The sequence below is a fragment of the Callorhinus ursinus genome, unplaced genomic scaffold, assembly GCF_003265705.2.
Source record: "Callorhinus ursinus isolate GAN/ISIS: 27379988/994484 unplaced genomic scaffold, GSC_fseal_2.0 scaffold19, whole genome shotgun sequence".
Classification (NCBI taxonomy): domain Eukaryota; kingdom Metazoa; phylum Chordata; class Mammalia; order Carnivora; family Otariidae; genus Callorhinus; species Callorhinus ursinus.
Window position 1 is genome coordinate 17,521,402 of NW_027397081.1, and position 20,538 is coordinate 17,541,939.

General features: G+C 44.5%; 1 long non-coding RNA gene across 2 annotated transcripts; it reads right to left on the minus strand.

Annotated features, from left to right (window-relative positions):
• Positions 1–615: 615 nt before the first annotated feature.
• Positions 616–17,214, minus strand: LOC141374547 (uncharacterized). 2 transcript variants are annotated; one of them, XR_012381539.1, is made up of 3 exons: positions 17,140–17,214; positions 16,205–16,272; positions 616–1,302 (listed from the first exon to the last, which is right to left on the minus strand). It is a non-coding gene; the product is annotated as an uncharacterized lncRNA (long non-coding RNA). The 2 variants fall into 2 exon arrangements; XR_012381538.1 differs by lacking the exon at positions 17,140–17,214 and adding an exon at positions 16,442–16,569.
• Between the last annotated feature and the right edge of the window lie 3,324 nt (positions 17,215–20,538).

Below are 20,538 nucleotides of genomic sequence, written 5' to 3' on the forward strand. Positions count from 1 at the left end.
ACATTCAGTAGATGTATTACCCTTCAGAATAAATACAAGTTTAAAAATACATTTCATTGATTGAATGAAGAACTCCCGGGGTGCTGTCTTAGATTAGGTAGCTGAGAAAGCCCTCTGTGAGGGGGGTGACATTTGAGCAGAGACCCGGATGGAAAGAGGGTGCCCCCATAGGCGCAACTGAAAGGGAAGCATGCCGGGCAGGTCTTCGGTGTGTCTGATAAAGAATAATGGGGCTGCTGTGACCTGAGCCTGGTAAGATCTGGAAAGTGATGGAACTGGAAGGAAGTTTGTAAGTTCTAGACAGAGGTAAGGAAGGGGAGGTGGCCAGATGTGGGACAAAGTGTACTTTCAGGCTGCCTGAAATATAAAGGAGCGAGTAGCGGGACATGTGAATGGAAGGAGAAAGGACTTGAGGGCAAATGTTTGATGACAGTACTGCAATGTTGGCTCAGTCTCGAAAGTGTAGACACCCGCACACCTGTCTACTAGGGAGTCAGACACTTGGGTCTTGACATGGGGCAGCTAACTTACCCCTCCAGGTCTTTGTTCCTCCCTTGCGAAAGGAAGAGCCAAATTTCCCATCTCTTCCTTTTCTCCTGCAATGGCCTTACGATTAGATGCCAAATATAGGAGCGAAGACGGATAACTGTGCAAAACCCAGGTATTAAAATGACAATTATTTTGAAAGGCTGAAGTAAAAGTACATGTAATTTGGAGGGAATATTCTCTATCAGAGACTGAAATTACCTTCTTCCCAGTGGGTTTTCTTCTCCCCAATTTTGTTTGTTTGCTTTTGTTTGTCCTGGCTGAGGCTGAGTAATTTCCCAGATCAGACTGTAGGTGGAGCGATTATGCTTTTCCCCATGCTACGGCAATAAAAGCAAGAGCATCCACACTTCATGTCTAGACAGAGGACGTGCACGGAATCATAAAATCTGCCGACTGGAGGGCTCTGGAAAGGTCATCTGCTCCCTCCCTTGTCTTTAGAAAATCTCACCCTTCGACCAGCCTGGCGGTGATGCATCCTGCCTGCAATGTTCCTTTTGACTGAGTTTAAATCTCCACCGCTCCATTCCTGGCCATTTATTTTAGGCTCAACAATGAGATACACAAACCAACATCCCCCAAATAAAATCCAGCATGTGCACATGCCCACGTCCCTTCCCCGTGGGGCAGCATAGCGCTCTCAGTGGTGTGGGGTACCAGAGAGATTCCTCACATTCTGATGGGTTACTGAATGTCATCTGCGGCTTCTCACAAAGCGTCGTGTTGGTCTTAGGCTATTTCCCACTATGTGGGGTCCTGATGAATAGAAAGAAAACATCAGGCAAATAAATTTACAAAATGGCAGGACTAAAAAATCAGTAGGGCAAGATTTATTTAGACAGATGAACATCGTGACTGGCCCCAGGAAGACACTTATTCCAATTACATGTGTCTCACCCAGAAGGAGGTATATGAAAAGATTTTTTTTTCAACTGTATGAAACTAGTATGCTTCTGATTTTTTTTCTCTAGGAAGCTCTAGTGTCTGCAGAGTTAATCCTGCTCTTCCATTAGAAGTCACCGTAATTCCCCCTCCTTTGGAAAAACCTAGGTCTAAGAGTTAATAAAGCCAGAGGTATAGTCATTTTTAAATGTTTAAAGGACAGTGTTTTCATGATCGGCCATTAATCATACTACTCCAAGCAGGTTGCAGAGTATAGGCGCAAATTAGCCGGCAAGTCGAAAGGGAATAAAAGCCATGAGTTATTCAAATCAGATGTTAGACACCTTTTCAACAACAGGAGAAGAACACAGCTGTCATTTTGTGTTGCAGCCTTTTCCTCCACAATTTTATAAAAGAGCCTACTTCTTTTTGGATGAACAGGTTGGTTTGGAAGTAGCAGTGGATTAGCAAATGGGAGAATGCACCCGGACTGCCTTCCAGAAGGAATGTGAAAATTCTTAGATATGAATGTTCACGCAATTACTATCTTTTAGGTAAATTTGTTCACTCAACTAGTAGTTGTGAGACTCTAGTGTATATTGGGCATTGGGTTAGGAGGTGGGATAGAGTAGTGAGCAATTAAACAGGAATATCAATAAAGTATAGCGAATATTTTCATAGGAAACATACAGAAATGTGATGGGGTCACAAGGCAGTGGGACCGAACTTAGCCTGGTGGGGAGGAAAGGTCTCCCAAAAGGATGCAACATTCATCACAGATCTGAAGGTGACAGGTGGGGTGGGCCAGTAGAAGAAGGTTCTGGATGGAAAGAACTGGATGGAGGAAGTTGAGAGTTGAAGGAGCATGGGCCATTAAAGACCAGGAAGGAGGTCTAACACAGTGGGAATATGGAATTCTGGGAGGAGTCTGGGAAGAGACCGAGGCTGGAGTGTGCAAGGCAAGGAGGTTCAGTTTTATCCTAAGAGTGATGGGAAGACACTGAAGAGTGTGTTCAGTGAAGTGAAGGGTTAAGATCAGTGTGTGAGAAATACATTTGAATGGATGGGTGGTAGGGGGATATAGATTTGGAATATAGATGTTAATAACAACACTGATAGAGGTGCCTCAGGGAATATGTGTTGAGTGAAAAAAGAACCAAGCACAATAACCTCAATAACATTGGAAGGTCAAGCAGAAGAAGGGGACCCAACAAAGAAACATGGAAGGAGCACATGCATGAGGTTGCTTTGCAGAAACCAAAGTAAGAGACTGCTTCAACATGGAAGGAACTGTCAGTGGTAACAAATGTGGCCAAGTAGCCAAGAAACTCAGGGCTAAGGCGCCTCTAGTGCATTTAACACAGGGAGGTCAAAGGTATAAGCCAGCTTAGTAGGGTGGAAGGAGCAGAGCTAGCGGGCAGTGGGGTGTGCAGCAACTGGTTGGGGAGGACATGGAGACAGATGGCTTTTCAAGAAGTCCAGCAGCAACTGTGAGGCAAAGATGGAGCCAGGGGTGGCTGGTTGGGCACTGGGTCAAGGTGGGGGGTATTTTATAAACACAAGAAACTTGGAGGATATTTAAGTACTGAAGGAAGTGACAGGTTGCGTGGAGGGAGTTGAAGCAAGTCCAGGTGGAGGTCGCTGGAGGGTGGCGAGGCTGAGATTCAGAGCACAGACAGCAGTCTCATTGGATGGAAGGAGGAATGTGCCTCTGCTGTCCCCGGAGGGAAGGAGCAGAGAAGGGTGTGGACGCTGGGACATCTGCGTGTTCACTAGCAAGCATTCGAAAGTGTTCCTATCTGGCCACTCTCATTTTCTCTGTGACGGAGAAAAGGTACCTTTTTCAACATTCCCCTTATGAAGAGAAAGGTTCCAAAAAGCATCCATGAACTTGGCGCGGAGAGAAAATTCTTAAAATGTTGTATTTTTAACAACAAGTTTAGATAAATGTAATTCATGGTCAAGACAGACGATGAAGGTAAGAGACTTGTGAAAATTGATGGCGGATGGTGGGCTCACTAAAGATTCTAGTTCAAACCAAAATTGTATATCTTACTCTAGCAAACATTTTATGATCAAATCTAACGGTTAGATGAATTAAAACAATTCACCTTACACGTCAAGATTTAATGTTTTTTTTCCTCTGAGCAGTTAAATGAATACATAATCACTAATTACAGTAGAATACTATTAAACTTTATAGAACAGGATGATAATTAGCACGGTAACCTGAACTTGATTAGGTACTTGTATTAAATGCTGGCAATAAGCAGGTGCTTTCTTTGATATCCATCTTAAGCACATACTGAATATCACAGCATGGTCCAATAAGAATATACACAAAGAGAGCCAATAGAGTTTGAAGGAATTTGACAGAATAAATGAATCATACTTTCATTCATCTGGAACCCACCCTGGGGGAGGAAGGGAGGGCACAGGGAGGCAGCATAAATTTGTGTTTCCTTGTCTTAACATCAGGCAGAATCCAATGTTCCGAACCAGAAAGAGTTAATCCTCCTAGCTGAAGCTGAGATCTTTTTTTGTGGTATCACTTTTGAGAGGAGGAAGCGCTTGTCCTCTAGAAAGACTTATGGAGTCTTCCCAATAGGAGGAACAATAGGAACCAAATGGTTCAGCAACAGGAACCAAATTCCCTTTGTTAGAACTCAATCTACAGTTTCCTATATTTCTAACCCAGCTACATACACAGGAACATTCCCCAAGTAATCATTATGATATTCCTTCAGATATTAGCTCTTTGGGAAACTTCTTTGCAGAAAAAAGTCCCTCATATTCATTGGCCTCTGTAGCAAGCTCGGGAGATTAACCTGGAACCCACAGTTATATAAGGGCACAGAAGCTCCTTCACCTCGTTCTAAATATAAACTCTAATGACTTCAGCGTTGGTGGCACAGTCTTGGAGGACATACTCACATGAGTCCTACTCCAGAGAAAGTGCCAGCAACTGCTGACGTCAGCCCCATGTCCCTTTGTCACAGTGGAGCTCATTATTCACAACAGCAAAGAGGAAAGAAGGTTTGCTCATCTCCTGAAGGTTACTGCCCTGGGTCCTCAAGAAGCTCACAGCCAATGATGGCTATACTTGGGACACATGATAGCCTGACCATCCTTCTCATCCTTCCTGGCTCTATTTCAGGCCATCCATTTAATGGTGTTGAAGGCGCCAGGAGGGACCATCCTGGAAACCACACTCCTGGGTTCCCTTCCTCCATCCCTCTTTCTCCTCTCCTTAAAAATCCAGTGAACTATATTCAGCTTTTCAAAGGCTTTCCAATCCGCCTACCTACCCGTTATCTCATTCTCTTGTTCTTCTGCATTTAATTACTCAGAAAGGTCACCCTTGCCTTTGCTGGGTGCATTTTCAGGATGTTTTGTATGTGTTGTGATGACATATTCCAAGGAAAGGTAACAACCTAGACGGCTCTCTTCCTCTTTAACTTGTGTCCTAGGATGCTCGTTGTTGGCTCTGTGTGGTGCAGGCTCAGACGATTCACAGCTGGACTGTTTATTTGTCATAGGGCTAAGTATATGAGTTTTGGCATTGGACAGACCTGGCTTTGGATCTTGCCCCATGCCACTTGCTAAGTCTGGAGGCTGGGGAAAGTTATTTAATTTTGATTGGCCTCATTTTCATCATTAGTAAAATGAGAATTACTATGCCAAGGACTCTGTAGCATTGTCCCAGTACCTGGCACACAGTGGATTCTTAATCCAGCTGTTATTAAGAGTCTGAGATTTGATCTTTACCTTTCAGTTTTATAAGGAAAGGAAAGGGACCATGATTTTTTGTCCCCATGCTGTATAAGATTTTGGCTTTGTAGATATGAAGGGCCCAAGGTGAGGGCATTTTCATTTCGCTCTCTCTTTTTTTTATGGTTTTATTTATTTGAGAGGAAAGAGAGAGCATGAACGGGGGGAGGGGCAGAGGGAGAAGCAGACTCCCCGCTGAGCAGGGAGACCGATGCGGGGCTCAATCCCAGGACCCCGAAATCATAACTTGAGCCGAAGGCAGATGCTTAACTAACCGAGCCACCCAGGTGTCCCTCATTTCTCTTTTAAAAGTAAAAAAGCTCTGTCCTCAACTACTCAAATGGAGGTGAGCCTTAAATCAAACTGTATTTAGTTGAGTAATACCCTCTTTATTGAATTATAATTGACAGGCAATATGATATTAGTTTCAGGTGTACAACTCAGTGATTTGATATTTTTATACATTACATAATGATCAACATGATAGGTCTAGTTACTATCTGTCACCATATAAAGTTATTACATATTAGTGACTGTATTCCTTATGCTGTACATTATATCCCTGTGACTTATTCATTTTATTACTGGAGTTTTTTTTACCTCTTAATCCCCTTCACCCATTTTAGCCATCCCTCTACCCCCTTCCCCTCTGACAACCACCAGTTTGTTCTCTGTATCTATGAGTGCATTTCCATTCTGTTTTGTTTTCTAGATTCCACATATAAATGAAATCATACAGTATGTCTTTCTCTGGTCTGATTTATTTCACTTAGCATAATACCCTATAGGTCTACCCATGTCACAAATGGCAAGATTTCTTTCTTTAATGGCTGAGTAATATTCCAGTGTGTGTGTGTGTACACATCTTCTTTATTCATTCATCGATCAATGGACAGTTAGATTGCTTCCATATCTTGGCTATTATAAATAATACTGTCATGAACATAGGGGTGCATATATCTTTTTGAATTAGTGTTTTCCTTTCCTTTGGATAAATACCCAGAAGTGGAATTGCTGGATCGTACAGTAGCTCTATTTTTAATTTTTTTGAGGAATCTCCATGCTATTTTCCACAGTAGATGCACCAATTTACATTCCCACCAACAGTGCACGAGGGTTCCCTTTTTTTCACATCCTCACTAACACTTGTTATTTCTTGTCTTTTTTGATACTAGCCCCATTCTGACAGATGTAGGTGGTATCTCGTTGTGGTTTTGATTTGCATTTCCCTGATGATGAGTGATGTTGAACATCTTTTCATGTGCCTGTTGGCCATTTGTATGTCTTTGGAAAAATATCTATTCAGATCCCCTACCCATTTTTTAACTAGGTTGTTTGGGGTTTTTTTTGTCATTAAGCGTACAAGTTCTTTATATTTTGGATATCAACCCCTCATTGGATATTTGCAAATATCTTCTCCCATTCAGTAGGTGGCCTTTTTGTTTTTGTTGATGGTTTCCTTTGCTGTGCAAAATCGTTTTATTTTGACGCAGTCCTGTCTGTTTATTGTTGCTTCTGTTGCCTTGCCTGAAGAGACACAAATATATATATATATATTTTGCTAAGACTGATGTCACTAATACATTTTGACAATCTTATTCTGGGTCTTGAATGACCCAAGGTCAAAAGCCACCCATCTTCAGCTAAATAGGTTGCATGAATTTCCTACATAGATCTATGTAGGACCCATGTTCTAGTATATTTTCTATAGGTGTGTGATAAATTAAAAGGAAATATTGAACTTTTATTTCTCTCATTTAACCAATATTTACTGGGTTTCCACTAGATGACAGCCTGTGTGCTAGATGCTAAGGGCCATAATGAGGAATGAAACAGGCGTGGACCCTGTCCATCTGCCCTCACTCGAGTCTAGTAGCCTCTCCCACCGACAAGGTAACAAACATGAAATAAGCTGATGTGTGCTCTGGAACACCAGCATACTGCAAGCTGGAGTCACAGACGATGTTGTCAGTAAAGCTCTCTTAAGGGATGATATTTAACCATGAACTTAGTGGATAAGAAGCCAACCACCAAGAGACTGGGAGAGGGAGAAACTGTCCCATAAAGAGGAAACTGCAGGAGGCAGGGGCTAGGTTCGCAGGTCCTGGGGGTGGCTGTAGGATTGGAAGGAAAGAGAGCTGTGTCAGCTCTTGGGGAGTGAGCCAGAGGATCCCGTTCCTCCTGCTGTCCTCACGAGTATTTCAGGAACCCATTCAGAAATGCTCTCAGAAAGCAGCTAGCCTTCATATTTCATAATCTAAAAGTTGAAACGTCATTAAAGCAAACGGGGTGTTTCAATAGAGCATAACAATTCATGGAAGGACTTTTCAGGCTCAGTCACCTGAACTGGTAACTGGAATCACATTATTATTTTTAAATGGCCCATCTCCACCTTTTAGTGTAGCAAACAATTACACCTAAGATCTGTGTCAAGAATCATCTGGGAGGGCGCCTGGGTGGCTCAGTTGGTTAAGCGACTGCCTTCGGCTCAGGTCATGATCCTGGAGTCCTGGGATCGAGTCCCACATCGGGCTCCCTGCTCAGTGGGGAGTCTGCTTCTCCCTCTGACCCTCTTCCCTCTCGTGCTATCTCTCATTCTCTCTCTCAAATAAATAAAAAAAAAAAAAATTTTAAAAAAAAAAAAGAATCATCTGGGTGTTCAGCAGCCACGGGCACCTTTAATATGAAGCAGGCTTTCTCTTTCATGGTGGATTGTAATACAGTCGTAGTCTCCGACATTTTCTCTTGCTCAATCTTCTTTAATGTTTTTGAAAACAGTCATTATAATTTTTATTTTACAATTAAAAAAACTGTCTGCAGGCTAAATGAAAACTTTTTTGGAGCACTTTGACAACGCTATTAACGCCATTGTTAGGCTCAAATCAAGCTCCTTATTGGGTTAGGTCCGGGTGACCCGCTATGGCTTTTTCGCAGATCTGAAATCACCCCTCCCTCCCTCCCTATCCCTTGTACTCCCGCAGAGACGTGTACTGAAGACCCACAGAAACTGAGCGACACTGCCCCCCGAGTTCTATGGCTCCCCTTGTCACCCCTCTTCCACCCAGGACACCACTGCCCTGGGGAGGGGGAGCCTGCCCTGTTTCAGGCTGGAGAGATGAACGTCAGTGTCCAGCATTTACACAATAAGGACTGGTCCCCCTCAGGGCAGTGGTCAGCCCCTCCTACAGACTGTCCCTTCCACCCCCACCTCTCTGAGCCCCGTTCACCCCTTCTCTTTAGCAGAATAAACATCAACCCCTCCCACTGACTTAGAAGCACCTCATTGACTTTATTTATTTATTTTAAATATTTTATGTATTTATTTGGGAGAGAGTGAAAGTGAGAGATATCACAGAGGCAGAGGGAGAAGCAGACTTGCCGCAGAGCAGGGAGCCCAACGATGGGCTCGATCCCAGGACCCCGAGACCATGACCTGAACCAAAAGCACTTAACTGACTGAGCCACCCAGGTGCCCCCCTCAGCAGATACACTTTGAAGCTGGGATTCCAATACAGTCTCCATAGCCTGCATTGTCCGTTCTCTAAATTGACTGTATTTATGTTCAAAAGGGAATGATTTAGGGATAGTCCTCTGCAAATGTTTGGGAGATCACCCAGCTGGGAGGTTCTCTTGGACCTGAAAATTCTATAATGAAGACTTGGCTGGTTTCTTAAACATGAAATGCATTTGGGCAGGCGAGGGGAGAGGAATAGAAAAAAGGAAAAAGAGAAGCAGCCTCTGTGGAGCATATACACTTATTATTTACACATACACACATAAGCATATAAAGTCCTCAGGACTTGATAAGTATCTCTCTTTTGGACGTTCAATTGCACAAGGTCACCCAGTTCATTAGGGGTCGATTCAAAATTCAAACCCAGCGTGGCCTGGCCTCAGAGCCCAGCCCAGCCTCCTGCCTCGGGCTCTATCTATGCAAGTGCTTCCATAATAATTCTATATTTTCCACTAAGATACTAAAATGGCTTATCAAAGGAGGTCAGGGAAGTAGCTAGCTTCCTTAGAGAATTGTCAGAGAAAAGGCTAGACAGTTGCATTGGGGGGGGGCTGGTTCTTCAATACAGAACTGCCCACAGGTGTGAAGATGGATGAGCTGACCTCTTAAGTCCCCTCCAGTCCCAGAACTCCAGGATTTATTCGCCAATGAAAATGTCAGGATTTCTCTTCCATAAAATGATGTATGATGGTCTGAGTACATTCTCCACTCCCACCCCCACCTCCTTTTATCTGATTAAAAGGCAAGGATGAAATCAGCAGAAGCTGGCAGAAAGGCAGAATTTCTCCAGGAGTGATGAGGTTTTCCCGAGATAAGGCAACAGGACAGGCAGAGGGAGGCCAAGGAAGAATGGTGGGGTGGGGACAAGCTGAGGAGTGGATGGGACCAAGGACAGATGCAGCTGAGTTATGAGGGCTGTCACTCCACGTTAATCAATGGGCACAGAGTATAAACCAGCTCTCTACTTCTGGCAAGAATATACTTTAATTAAACAAGTCAGATTAATGGGTATGAAACCATTGGAGAATCATCCATTTTTTAACCAGGAGATAAGGGGTCAGACAGGAATCTGAAATCATTCATTCAACTCAATATTCATGGAGTGCCCACTCTGTGCCAGATGCCGTTCCCCGTGAGGGATACAGAAATGGACCAGGCGGTTCTAAGTCGTGCCCCACTGGGGGAGGCAGAAAATAAACAAGTAAGTACAACATGCGGTATTCCAGTCAGTGTTGAGCGCTAAGTAGAAAAATAAGGCAAGGGATGGACGCCCCTATCAGGGGTTAGGAGTCAGATGTTATAATGTGTGATGGAGAGCCAGTGGTGATGCCAAGGACATGCCCGAGTCCAAAGAGCTAAGGGAGCAAAGAAGAAGAGAGGGATGATGAAGTCAGGAGAAGGAAAATTCCAGGCAGGGGAAGGCCATGCAAGGGCCTGAGGTGGGAGAGGGCCTGGCGCCTTAAAAAATAGCAGAGGATACAAGTGTAGCTGAATAGAAGGTGGGGTCGACGAGTTTGCAAGGGCCAGATCACCTGGAGCATGGAAAGGATTTGAAAGGATTTTTTTGGCTTTTACCGGCATGAGAAAACAAGCCATCGAAGCTCCTGAGCTGGGGAGCGACTTCATCTGACCTGCGCCGTAACAGGATCGCTCTGGTGCTGTGTGGGGAACAGGCTGTCCCCTGGGAAGGGTAAAGCAGAGAGACCAACGGGGAGGCTATTGCAATACTTCAGGCCAGAGATGATGTTGGTTTGGGCCAGCAGCGGTGGGTAGACGTGGGGAAAAGTGGTCAGGTTCCGGATAGATGTAAGTACTAGACCTTCAAATGTGAACAAGAACACAAGTCTGGGGGAAGGAAGGAAAGCCTTTGCTCATTATCTGCCCCTCAATACTTCTGCCACATCTTGTCTTCTCAGCAAAAGAACAGTTAAGTTGGACTCTGTGAAGGACTAACTGATGTTCTTAGTTGGTTTCCATGGGGAGTCATGCCACAGGGTCATAGTTTCCATATTTGCAGGCGACCGACCCATATTTGCACCAAGCACTGTGCCAGGCACTTTGTATGGAGATGGAAAAAGACATAACTCAGTTCCTGGTCTCAGGAGGCTCTCAGTCTAGTGAGAGAGACAGGTGTATGTGGCCCATACAATGTGATGGAACAAGGGAAGAGCCTAGGGCAATATTAGGAGCACAGTTGTGAAAGATGTAGGAACTGGTCAGGAGACATCACGGGGAGAATCTTGTGGGCAGAAGAGTAGCCGGTCCAGAAGCGGGTGGGTGTGAACGAGCACAGGGTGCGTGTGGACCACTGTGGGCTGTGATCACATCAGTGAGCCATTCGGCTGCCCCATACTTAGGGTCACAAGGAGAGAAGAAAAGACTCATCCTCACTCTTAGAAAAAGCAAACCACAGTATACGTTTTTATTCCTGACTTGAATCACCAACGTCTTTAAATATCCAACTGTATGTGTGTATGAGGCCTGGAGACCAAAAATATGGTTTGAAGTCCTGCCTTTGCTACTTGGCTGACCTTGAGTAAGGGCCTATTTCTGGGCGGCTCACTTGGTCTCTGCAGAGCAGGAGTACAGTAACATAAGCCTCGCAGCGCTGCTTGGAAAACCCAATGAAATTTGTCTGCAAAGACATTTCCCCAAACATACAGAGCTGTTCAAATATTTTGGAGGTAAAAAATAATAGTTATTGTTGCAGAGCCGGGTCACTGAACAGAACCATCACCTGCTGACGACCTCCTGTGTTTCCATTTCTTTCAGGCCCTCCCTGCCACCGCTAATAATTCGGACACCACGGAGCTCACTCTTGCCATTTGCACCCAGTCTGTGGGAAACTCCTGTCTTCGGTCCTCTATAGCCAGGCCAACTCCGGTGTAGATAAGCGTTTCCTTGGTTAGAGTCTCCTCTCCCATTCTGCCTGGTGTTCATGACAAACCTCCAATCTTTTCTCAAGTCCCAGGGCCATGTCAGCAGGTAGCTCTGCCTCCTGTTTCACCAAAAAACCTGAGGCCATGGGCATGAACTTCTGCTTCTGTCCTCTCCTTCAACCTTCACCAAAAGCTAATTCAACAGCAAAACAATGCTTACCTCATTTGGAAACACCCTTCCCTCATCTTCAGGGTCTCAGGGAAGAAGACATCTCTTCTCCTGTTCAAGAGTACCACCACCTGCTGTGGCACGCACGCACGCACGCACGCACGCACACAGCCTACTCTCTACCCCCATGTCAGCTTTTCGTTCATTATCTCCTTTCCTCTTTGGGGCCTTGCTCCATCCATAATGCCCCTTCTTCTATAAATTTACTTTCTTGCCCTCAGCCCTACATCAAGATTCACTTTTAGAGGAGAAAGTCTCTCTTGACGTCCCCTTGGCTTCCCAGCCAGGCATCTTGAAAATAGCCCCTCTACACGGGGTCTTCACTTCCCACTTCTCAACCCACTGCACCTGGCTTCTGACCATGCCACTCAACTCAAACTGCTTTCAAGGGCATTACCTCCAAATTGTCACTGGACACCCCTAGTCTAACTGGGCTTTTCTGCTGAGTTTGACTTCATTTCTTGCTGAGTTTGACTTCATTTCTTCCTGAAATTCTCTACTTCTTAGACATCTCTCATAATTCTCCTCCTGCATGTCTGATCATTCCTTTCTCTCCTATTTCCTGGGGTCTTGCTCCTCTGCCAACTTCTTAAAATGTTTGCTCTCCCCAAAGGGTTTCCTTCTGGCCCACTGTTTTATTTTCCTACTCTACCTCACTTTCCCCTCCCTGGAAGGGAGGCTGGATGGCTTCCAAACTGAAATCTTCCAGACTGACGAACATCACCACTGGGCTTGAGATCCCTTCCCATCTCTAAGCTCCTGGACATCTCACCTGGAGATCCCGAACATAAAAATCAGCATGGCTCAAACTACATGCATCATGGCCTCACTTTCCCCAAACCAGACTGTTTTCCTATTTCCTCTCTTGGTAACCGGCATTATAATCCACTCAGTTACTGAAGTCAGAAAACCAGGACTCATCCCAGACTATTGTAATACATTCCACCACAAGTGAACAATCATTAAATCTCACCGATGTGGTCTCCCAGCCATCTACTGGATCATCCTCTATGCTTTGTCCCCTGACGTAACTCACCTTCCCTGATACACACAGCTGTAGTAACTTACAGATTGGTCTCCCCACCTTTGACTTTGTTTCTGTCGTCCCGCCAACATCCATGTTCTACACTGTTGCCGGAGAGACTAATCTATAGAATGCAATTCTGAGTGGGTTACTCCCCACCTGACAACCAAAGTCAGAGGGGTCCCACCCATGGCCTTGAAGACAAAGGCAGTCCATGAGCTGGCTCTTCCAAATCTGTTGAAACTTACCTTCTCCTGCCCTTCTCACTTTACACCTTACATTCCCGTTACATGTGTTCCAGAAGGCCCACTACATAGCACCTTTCTTCCCTGCCGGAGTTCTGAATCAATTAAGTAAAATGACAAGGAGACCACATGTGAAAAACCAACATACCCCCTTTATTACAGATAAAGTCTACCCTGGAAAAAGTGGCTTTTATTTGCAAACAAGGGCGCTCTTTGTGGACCCCAGAAGGACGCAAACATGAGCTCCCAGGAAGGAGCTCACTACCATTAACAAGACAAGAGAGCTGATTCAGGCATATTCAAATCACTCTTCTCAGATTTACTAATCAGAAGCCACTCTGATTAGTAAAGGGAGAGAAAGGGAAGGGATTGATAGGGGAGCTTCCTCCACATGGACATAAGCCATGGGAAAGGAGGAGGGTCCCCTCCACGTCCCCTCATGTCTGTGTGCCCTTCCTCGTGCTGCTTGGACTCCCTAGAGTATCATCCCCACATTTGCCACCCACCTACCTTCTACTCCTCCTCCAAGACTCAAGTCAGATTGGACCTTGTTCAGAAACCCTCCATGAATTGCCAGGATGGGCCCCTCCTCTGTACTCCCATGTCTCTCCCAGGGCATTCACCTGAGTGCAGTTAACGTCTATTAATTGGCCTCCTTCCCTTAAGGGAAACATCATGCCTTTCAACCTTGTGTTCCCAGCGCCTGGCACATCGTCTGATACACAGTAGGTACTTAACAAATGCTTGATGCACTGGCTGAGATCATCTACACAAGCCTCTTCATTTGATAATTGACCTTTAAAAGCTGCGTTTTGTATACGGAGGGTATTAGTAGCAAAAAAAAAAAAAAGAGTAAGACTTGGAGTCAGGCAGATTTGGTTTCTGATTCTAGATCTACCACTTATAGCTGTGTATCTTTACTCAAATAACTTGTCTTTTCCTAATCTGCAAAATGAGAATACTACTACCTTTCTCACCAGTTTGGTCTGATATTATTCTTTTTTCCTTTTTTAATTTAAATTCAATTAGCAACATATAGTACACCATTAGTTTTTGATGTAGTGTTCAGTGATTCATTAGTTGCATATAACACCCAGTGCTCATCACAGCACCCAGTTACCCCATCTCCCCACCCACCTCCCCTCCAGCAACCCTCGGTTTGTTTCCCAGAGTCAAGAGTCTCTCATGGTTTGTCTCCCTCTCTGATTTCTTCCCATTCAGTTTTCCCTCCCTTCCCCTATGATTCTCTGTGCTATTTCTTAGGTTCCATATGATAATTGTCTTTCTCTAATTTATTTCACTTAGCATAATACCCTCGAGTTCCGTCCACGTCAACATAAATGGTGGGTATTCATCCTTTCTGATGGCTGAGTAATATTACATTGTATATATGAACCACATCTTCATTATCCATTCATCTTTTGTGGTGTGATAATTGAATAAGATAAATAAATTACATAGCTCATTAGTCCTTGGCATAGCATGCAAACTAAATAAATGAGAAGTATTATTTTATTGCTATCCTTATTGGTAAATTATATGTTATTTGGAAAAAATGTGTAGTTGAATGAATTCAGCAATAAATAAAGGTACAACTCCCACCCTCAAGGAGCTTAGAGTCCAGAAAAGGAGCTCAAAATGGGGATACTACGTTTCTAGGATTCTACAGAGAATTTTCTATTTCGGGATATACTAGTCAGGGTTCTTCAGAGAAAGAGAATAAATAAGACATGTATATAAAGAGATTTATTATGAGGAATTGGCTCACACAATTATAGAGAGCTGAGAAGTCTCATGACGTACCAGTGGAGACTCATGGAGACAGGGAGAAACTTGAATGCCTATTACTAAATGAAAGAAGCCAATCTGAAAAGGCTCCATAGTGTATGATTCCCAGTTTATTACATTCTGGAAAAGGCAAAACTATGGAGACAGTAAAAAGATCAGTGGTTGCCAGGGATTAGAGGGGAGGGAGGGATGAATAGGCAGAGCACAGAGGATTGTTAGGACCAGTGAGACTGTTATGATACTACAATGGTGGATACATGTCATTATACATTTGTCCAAACCCATAGAATGTGCGACAGCAAGAGTGAACTGTAATGTAAATTATGGACTTTGGATAACAATGACGTGTCAATGTAGGCTCATGAATTGTAACAAATATCCCACTCTGGCGGAGGGTGTTGGTAGTAGGAAATCTATGCACATGTTGGGGGAGGGGGTATATGGGAACTTCCTGTACTCTCAGCTCGGTTTTGCTGTGAACGTAAAATTGCTCTAAAAAATAAAGTTATTATTGTTTTTTTTAAAGATAACCAGTTTGCTCTGGAGTTTCACTTTTTCACTTTGCCTGGTTGAAATGCACATGCTTCTGGCCCTCTTTGGATCACCCAGTGACATCACCCCATTCGATGGCGGGTCCACAACACTCAGGAAACTGGCTTTTCAAAGGAGCTCCTGGAGCAGAGCCCCCTGCTCACCTGCCAGCCTGTGGCACTTTATGTCGGGGGGGGGGTGTATATTAGAAAGAAAGGGGCTAGGCTTTCGTCAGAGCAGCTTACCCTTTACCCAACCCATAGGGAAAAAAAAATGAATGAACAGATGAATCTATACCACACTTTAGTCCCAAAGGGCATCTAAGGTGGATTATAATCATTTGTGAGGTGAATTACCATACAAAACCAAGTAAGTAAGCCATTATATACCAGGAGCAAGGGCAGTGTGCAAAAGATCCAGGATCAACTAGCCAGAGCACTGAAGCAGTGTTTGATGAGTTTAATGCACACAGGCCCAGAAATTGAGGCAGAAAGAGAAACACACGTTCTAAACCATGTCTGACGAAAAGAATTATACCTTTTCTTCTATATGAGCTCAGAAAATGCCAGGATTCTGTATTTCCAGGGACTATGTTTTTATCTCCATAGGATCCTACATTCACTGTGGGTGGCGGGAGAGGAAGGTAGGAGGAGGGGAATTTTCAAGCAGTAAAAGAAATACTGGACAGAATAGAAGCCCCTCAGAGATAGAGGCTGTCATTTCTCCCTTTCTCCCCTTCCCGCCCTCTCTCCTCTCCCCTACCCCCACCTCCCCACCTGCGCCTCCCCTCAGTACCTGTCTCCTCATATAAACTGCAAGTCTGCTGTTCTTCCCTGGGGACTGGGCTCTCTGATTGCTGTTCCCTGAAGAGGAGAGATGGTAATGAGGCCAGCGCTTGGGGGAATAGGAACTGGAGCCTTTAAAGCTGTGAGGAATTTCTGTTAATCATTGAATTGTAACTTCTCGCTAGAGGAAGTCACTTGATCTTTCCAGCCAACTCTGGGAAAAGCAACACATCTATTTAATGCTGACCTTAGATCCCCTCTTCATTCAGTAAGATCATTCCCTCGCCTTCCTGAAGAGATTGGCTGGCTTGGGGAAACCCAGCCTGGAAGACGGCTAGGAACGTTGAGAGCTTTTCTGTACCCTCTCCACCTGGGTCTTCACATAAAAGTAAAAGTCACAGCCCTGGGAAGAAAAGAGGGCCCATAAATAAAGTGGCTCCAGCTGATGCAAGGGGCTCAGTAAATAAAGTAACATTTGCCGACTCACCATTCGTACCACACAGGTTTCAAAGTATTTGAGATCCGGTAATAATTGTGATAAAAAAACGTTTCCAACTCACGTGCATTATAAAGTCTTTGGAAAATGCAGACAAACTCAGAAAAGGAAACCTTGTCACCCTCCCTGTGATGACCACTGTTAAGATTTCAAGGTTTAAGTCTTCCCCTCGGTCTCTCCACCTCTGTGATGGTCTCTGGCTCTCTGGCTACCCCTCCCTACCTCTTTCTCTGTCTTGCTCCCTCCCTCTTGCAGACCTGGGATCATAAAGTACAGAATGTCCTGTAACTCGCTTATCTTGTTTGATCATATATAAGAAATACTTTTTCCATTTTTAAACCCCCACAGCCACAAGAGGATGATTCAGCTCAAAGCTCTTAACTGAGGGCATATTTATACATAGCTGCGATTCTCCCACTGCAAATGGTCACTGGGTGCCCCCTGCCTACCAGGCTCTGTGCTGGACCTCCGTGTGCTGAAGGAGACCGGGGCTTGTGGAGCTCGCAGTCCAGCAGGGAGGATGGATTTTAAGCAAGTAATTACCGGTGGGGCGAACATTCCGTAACAAGAAGCACAGGGGTTCTCGGGATACATAACAAGGGTCAGGTTAGGGCAGAAATGTGTTAGCTACTGAAAGTGTTTACCTGAAGAGGAAATCCCCAGATCTCACTGGCATTGTCTCAAGGTCAACTCACCTGTTAGCTGAGTCCCTCCAGGGGTAGGAAGCACGTGGGACCAGTCAGGCTGTTTTTAAATATAGCCCTTCTCCCCAAAGTCACACTCTCACCCAGTTTCAGTGTGAAAGGAAATGGAGAAACGGACCCTCTCCCACAATGCTGTTAAAATTTAAACAGGTAGGAGTGCCTGGGGGACTCAGTCAGTTAAGCTTCTGACTCTTGATCTCGGCTCAGGTCTTGATCTCAGGGCCCAGCGTGGAGTCTACTTAAAGGAAAAAAAAAGGGGGGGATTTTAAACAGGTATCCTCCTTCTAGGAAAGTAGTTTGGCAGTGTGTGTCCCAAATAAATTAAAAAGTGCCTAAGCTTTGACCCCGTAATTCTTTAACAGGGGTCTAGCCTAAGAAATCAATGGAGCTTAACTTAGAAACATTTTTATTTTATTTTTATTTTTATTTTTATTTGAGTATAGTTGGCAAAATTACATTTGTTTCAGGTGTACAACATAGTGATAAACACAATTTTAATATTTTCTTTTTTTAAACGATGTATTTATTTTAGAGAACGAGAGAGAGGGAGGGAGAGAGAGAATCTCAAGCAGACTGAGCTGAGTGCAGAGCCCAAAAGGGGCCCTGAGATCATGACCTGAGCCAAAACCAAGAGTCAGACACCCAACCAACAGAGCCACCCAGGCGCCCCTAAACACAATTTTATACACAAAAAGTTCTTGACACAAATGTTTATTATAGTGTGGGGAAGGTAGCAACCTAAATGTTCATCAAAATCAGAAAGTCAAATAAATTATAGTCCACTCATCTAGAGGAATATTGTGTCATAAATAGTAATAGCTACATATATACTATGTCCCAGAACCTGTGGAAAGTTTTCGAAATATTACTCTCAAAAAACACTTAATTATATGGAAAATGCTTATTATATAAAGTTGAGAGGAATAGTAGGAATCAAGATTTTTTTATAGTCTAATTTGTACTTTGTCATGTGTTTATATGCACATACAATGAAAAAATACCAGCATGCTAAATTTTGGTAAGATTATAAGCAACTGGTAATTTTTTCTCTCTTTTATTTTTTCTTTTTGTATTTTTAAATTTTCTGTGATAAGATACCTCAAACACATTGATATACCTTAAGACATATTATCTTGGGGCATCTGGGTGGCTCAGTCGGTTAAGCGGCCCACTCTTGGTTTTGGCTCAGGTCATGATCTCAGGGTCCTGGGATCGAGTCCCCCGTTGGGCTCTGTGTTCAGTGGGGAGTCTGCTTCTCCTTCTGCCTCTGCCCCCTCCCCTGTTCCTCTGGGCTCTCTCTCTCTCTCTCTCTCTCTCTCTCTCAAATAAATAAATAAATAAATCTTTAAACACACACACACAATCAGATGCTATTAATGACTCTTTTTGATCAAACGCTTACATGTGTTAGGAAGAAAAATCAAAAGCCAGAGTATATTAGACGGTTGTTAATAAAACTGCTAGCGGGCCCAACTTCCCAACTGACACTGAATTTGCAGGGTGGCACCAGATCCACTTCTCCACTGGTCAGATTCTACCTAGGTCGAATCTAGAAAATTTGGAATTGCTTTGGAGAGAATCTGGGCTTGAATCCCGATCCCCGCACCTAGTGAGTAGACCCAGGACAGCAGCTCTCTTCACCTTTCAACTTGTTTCCTCGTCTGTAAAATGGGAATAATGACACTGACTTCACAGAGTTGCTGCGAGGATCAGATAATACCCAGAATAGGGAACCGCCTCCGCAAAGCGCCTGCACCTACTGGCTTAGTGTCCACTCTGCCTCAGCAGCTGGGGGGCTCCTCGTGGAAGGTCCCCAGACTGTCGTCGGGTGTGCTCCTGAGACACACGCAGGGTTTGCACGGTCATCTGCCCGCAGGACGGATTACAGTTAGCCGTGGCTTCGTTGGCAAGGGTTCCACACCAAGGATGACAGCTGTGTAAATTTGCAGAATGACCTCGAATCGCCTCTGTTTCTGACAGGAGGCTGATTCTGATGGCGGGCCCCGTGTCCTCAGCTCTCATCCCTCATGCCTCCTCCCCTGCCCCCCGAAGGAGCTGGTCACTGTTCCAGGCACCTGTCCAAAAGAGAGGCAGATGAACATTTTTCAGGCTGCTCTGCGGCTGGCAGAGGAACGTAAACGCCTGTTCTGGGGGTGCCCCTGCATGACTGGGTGCCTCTAGAGCAGGGGTTGGGGAAGCCACAGAGAGAGTGCTAACTACCAGCCCCGCTGCTGCCTACCACTGACTGCAGATAGGGGAGAGCACCCCAGAACTATGGGATCTTCTTGTGCAAGTGCTTTGTACCCCTCCCCCCACCTTTGTTTTTGAAAGGGGCTCAGCACAGCGCCATGCACAGCTAGGTATTTCAACAATCAAGGCTTTATAAAGTAATTTTTAACTTTTATTTTAAAAGAAATCCCTGAGAAGTAATGGTCTAAGACTTGTAGAGAGACGAAATTAAAAATGTAACATTCTGGCACTCATAGCTAAAAGGGTTGTCGCAAAGATATTCCCCTGGGCTGGCCCTAAATAAAATCTCCTTTGAAATTCTGTAAGAGGTACTGAGTCCTTACTTTGTGTAATGTTGCTTCTTTGGGGGGTTAACTGGGCTGAGCATAAGGGACAGACACCCACACACTTACCATAATCAGTGTTAGTCACAGTTGAGTTACATGCCGATTGCTCTCAAGCTTGTGGTCCACTGTAGCACCCGATTCTTTTCACCTACACACCCTGCTCACTTCCTGCATTTGTGCAATTGATTTGCTCTACCTGCATTTATCCCAACCAAACATCAAAGCAGTGGTTTCTGACTTCCCACCTCTCCAATATAATAGACCAGTTAAACCACAGAGAAAAACCCCAACGGCAGCCGTCCTAGATTTATGGGTGTGTGGGGGTGGTACCCCTAAAAATAATGAGAGCTCGTGTCTGCCGGGGCTCTGCAGTCAAAGCAATCATTTCAAAGCTGGATATCAGCAGAAAAACTAATGAGACCATTTAAAATGTGTGTTAATATGGTATGCATATAAAATTAACAACCCTTTGATCGCTGAGCCACCAACATCCTCCTGAGGTCGAGCTGGAAGTCACAGAGAGGACTGTCTCTCCAGGACAGTGTGCCAGACGTGATCGGGAAGGCAC